The sequence below is a fragment of the Salvelinus namaycush genome, chromosome 31 (assembly GCF_016432855.1).
Source record: "Salvelinus namaycush isolate Seneca chromosome 31, SaNama_1.0, whole genome shotgun sequence".
In the NCBI taxonomy this organism is placed as follows: domain Eukaryota; kingdom Metazoa; phylum Chordata; class Actinopteri; order Salmoniformes; family Salmonidae; genus Salvelinus; species Salvelinus namaycush.
The window spans coordinates 11,595,069-11,599,664 of NC_052337.1; the positions used below are offsets into that span (position 1 = coordinate 11,595,069).

Genomic DNA, 4,596 nt, shown 5'->3' on the forward strand with positions numbered 1-4,596 from the left:
CTTCAGAGTTCGTTCCGTTAGGTGACCTAAACTGGGATATGCTTAACACCCCGGCAGTCCTACAATCTAAGCTAGATGCCCTCAATCTCACACAAATCATCAAGGAACCCACCAGGTACAACCCTAAATCCGTAAACATGGGCACCCTCATAGACATTATCCTGACCAACTTGCCCTCCAAATACACCTCCCCTGTTTTCAATCAGGATCTCAGCGATCACTGCCTCATTGCCTGTATCCGCTATGGGTCCGCGGTCAAACGACTACCCCTCATCACTGTCAAACGCTCCCTAAAACACTTCTGCGAGCAGGCCTTTCTAATCGATCTGGCCCGGTATCCTGGAAGGATATTGACCATACCCCTCTCAGTCGAGGATGCCTGGTCATTCTTTAAAAGTAATTTCCTCACCATCTTAGATAAGCATGCTCCGTTCAAAAAATGCAGAACTAAGAACAGATATAGCCCTTGGTTCACTCCAGACCTGACTGCCCTTGACCAGCACAAAAACATCCTGTGGCGGACTGCAATAGCATCAAATAGTCCCCACGATATGCAACTGTTCAGGGAAGTCAGGAACCAATACACGCAGTCAGTCAGGAAAGCAAAGGCTAGCTTTTTCAAGCAGAAATTCGCATCCTGTAGCTCTACCTCCAAAATGTTTTGGGACACTGTAAAGTCCATGGAGAACAAGAGCACCTTCTCCCAGCTGCCCACTGCACTGAGGCTAGGTAACACAGTCACCACTGATAAATCCATGATAATCAAACATTTCAAAAAGCATTTCTCAACGCCTGGCCATGCCTTCCTCCTGGTTACTCCAACCCCAGCCAACAGCTCTGCCCCCCCCCCCCCCCCCCCCCCCGCAGCTACTCGCCCAAGCCTCCCCAGCTTCTCCTTCACCCAAATCCAGACAGCAGATGTTCTGAAAGAGCTGCAAAACCTGGACCCGTACAAATCAGCTGGGCTAGACAATCTGGACCCTCTCTTTCTAAAACTATCCGCCGCCATTGTTGCAACCCCTATTACCAGCCTGTTCAACCTCTCTTTCGTATCGTCCGAGATCCCTAAAGATTGGAAAGCTGCCGCGGTCATCCCCCTCTTCAAAGGGGGTGACACTCTAGACCCAAACTGTTACAGACCTATGTCCATCCTGCCCTGCCTATCTAAAGCCTTCGAAAGCCAAGTTAATAAACAGATCACTGACCATTTCGAATCCCACCGTACCTTCTCCGCTGTGCAATCCGGCTTCCGAGCCGGTCACGGGTGCACCTCAGCCACGCTCAAGGTACTAACCAATATCATAACCACCATCGATAAAAGACAGTACTGTGCAGCTGTCTTCATCGACCTGGCCAAGGCTTTCGACTCTGTCAATCACCGTATTCTTATCGGCAGACTCAATAGCCTTGGTTTTTCATATGACTGCCTCGCCTGGTTCACCAACTACTTTGCAGACAGAGTTCAGTGTGTCAAATCGGAGGGCATGTTGTCCGGACCTCTGGCAGTCTCTATGGGGGTACCACAGGGTTCAATTCTCGGGCCGACCCTTTTCTCTGTATATATCAATGATGTCGCTCTTGCTGCGGGCGATTCCCTGATCCACCTCTACGCAGATGACACCATTCTGTATACTTCTGGCCCTTCCTTGGACACTGTGCTAACTAACCTCCAAACGAGCTTCAATGCCATACAACACTCCTTCCGTGGCCTCCAACTGCTCTTAAACGCTAGTAAAACCAAATGCATGCTTTTCAACCGTTCGCTGACCGCACCCGCCCGCCCGACTAGCATCACCACCCTGGACGGTTCCGACCTAGAATATGTGGACAACTATAAATACCTAGGTGTCTGGCTAGACTGTAAACTCTCCTTCCAGACTCATATTAGGGGCGACGCACAATTGGCATAGCGTCGTCCGGGTTAGGGAGGGTTTGGCCGGTAGGGATATCCTTGTCTCAGTATGTAAAAAAAATGTAATAAAATGTATGCACTCTACTGTAAGTCGCTCTGGATAAGAGCGTCTGCTAAATGACTAAAATGTAAATGTAAATATTAAACATCTCCAATCCAAAATCAAATCTAGAATCGGCTTTCTATTTCGCAACAAAGCCTCCTTCACTCACGTCGCCAAACTTACCCTAGTAAAACTGACTATCATACCGATCCTCGACTTCGGCGGTGTCATCTACAAAATTGCTTCCAATACTCTACTCAGCAAACTGGATGCAGTCTATCACAGTGCCATCCGTTTTGTTACAAAATCACCTTATACCACCCACCACTGCGACCTGTATGCTCTAGTCGGCTGGCCCTCGCTACATATTCGTCGCCAGACCCACTGGTTCCAGGTCATCTATAAGTCTATGCTAGGTAAAGCTCCCCCTTATCTTAGTTCACTGGTCACGATAACAACACCCACCCGTAGCACACGTTCCAGCAGGTATATCTCACTGATCATTCCCAAAGCCAACACCTCATTTGGCCGCCTTTCCTTCCAGTTCTCTGCTGCCAGTGACTGGAACGAATTGCAAAAATCGCTGAAGTTGGAGACTTTTATTTCCCTCACCAACTTTAAACATCAACTATCTGAGCAGCTAACCGATCGCTGCAGCTGTACATAGTCCATCTGTAAATAGCCCACCCAATCTACCTACCTCACCCCCATACTGTTTTTATTTTATTTACTTTTCTGCTCTTTTGCACACCAGTATCTCTACTTGCACATCATCATCTGCTCATTTATCACTCCAGTGTTAATCTGCTAAATTGTAATTATTCGCTCCTATGGCCTATTTATTGCCTACCTCCTCATGCATTTTGCACACACTGTATACTGTATAGACTTTCTTTTTTCTTCTGTGTCATTGACTTGTTTATTGTGTTATTGACTTGTTTATTGTTTACTCCATGTGTAACTCTGTGTTGTTGTTTGTGTCACACTGCTTTGCTTTATCTTGGCCAGGTCACAGTTGCAAATGAGAACTTGTTCTCAATGAGCCTACCTGGTTAAATAAAGGTAAAATATATATATTTTTTAATATCCTGAGTCGTGAGAGTTTGTTTTTCTATTAGGGGGGCCTGGAGGTAGCTACCCCTAGGGCGCCAAATGCGGTAGTCCGGCCCTGTGCCTATCCCTATCTCACCAGTCTGCCTGCCTAATGCAGTAGCTCCAGACACACACACACATGCACACTGAGGTGGCCTGCTGTGGCCTGGGCAATGATTCCTGATGGCTTTCACGGAGGAAGAAAGGACGGATGGATCCTTGGAGGTCTGCTGCCCCCATTAGCCTCACAGCATTTCTGATTCGGGCTCAGAGAAAAGTATGGGGGACTTTGCCAACAATAAGCTACTGTATGTCTCATATTCACCGGCATAGTAAGTCTATGGCCTATCAAGATCTCTTCACATTCAAGGAATGTTCAGGTGAAGCTTATTGAAAACACATCTTTATTTCACATGCTTACAAGCCAGGCATACCTTTTTGAAGGATGATGGATTGAAATAGGATATCTTAGCTCTTCTATCTTTGGTAGAACATGACTGCCCTCTTCTGGTAATTGAAAAAACCTACACAAAGATTTCAGGATGTACGCAGCATTCTCATCTTGAGTCACTGCATTACATGCTGTTGTCTGTTGGTTATGCTAGGGGGATAACTAGCTACTTATTTTTGTGAATATGAATGCAATAGTGATAATTCTTCAATCAAAACAGCCAATTAAATAACTGTCCTGTTTCATTTTTCCGGTCAGGATGTCTCATAATTCTTAAAATACTAAGAAAAATAGTATATATTTCTGTGAGGATGTCCCATTAAAAAACTTGGTTGAAGATGCCACGAAGTAAGTGACAATGCCTTAACCATATGTGTGTTGAAGGCCACTAGGGCCTCTTCCATCCTTGTCAAGGGGAGTGCTAACCTTCTCTCCTTTCATACAACACATACTTTTGTGTCAAATTACCTCTATATATATGACTGCTCGAGTATAAACGTATTGTCTATGGTTTCTTAAATGTAATCTACCAATATGGCTAAATATACAATAACAATTATAAAATATACTATTTTCTAATACGTGCAATGTTTTTCTAAATCCAAATCAGTAGTTATATTAATTTATTCGTTATATCTACGAAAAGGCCCAGAATGCATTGCCTAAAACTTCCATATCATTGGTGTGAGCCAATGACATCGAGTTATTGACCGCCTCAATCCAGGAAGTCAACAAAATATTTTAGAATTTAAACCAGACCGTTTTGGTATATGCTATGAAACAACTACCTATTCGGTTTCTGATTGTAGTTAGTTGTCTACTTACTTTCGTCCTTGTCTCGAAAACGAACAATGTTATTTTTGCCTCCATCAGCTGACGCCAATGACGTACAGTAGGTTAAAGTTCAAACAGAAAAGATTGGATTGGTTAAAATGGGAAACGTCTTTAACGAGAGAATTTGAAGGGGAAGGGAAGTATGGCAAAATAACACGTTTTGAAATGTTCAGCTCAAGTCAAAACAGTACTGCATGGATGAGAAGCATGAAGTTGCGTTGGAAGTTCTTGATATCCCTCTCTCTTCATCTGTGGTCAGATTAT

The 4,596-nt window shown here is 44.5% G+C and overlaps 1 non-coding gene across 1 annotated transcript; it reads right to left on the bottom strand.

Moving 5' to 3' along the window:
- Positions 1 to 3,818: 3,818 nt before the first annotated feature.
- LOC120026621 lies at positions 3,819 to 3,946 on the bottom strand. The gene has a single exon (XR_005473192.1). It is a non-coding gene; the product is annotated as a U6atac minor spliceosomal RNA (small nuclear RNA).
- Between the last annotated feature and the right edge of the window lie 650 nt (positions 3,947 to 4,596).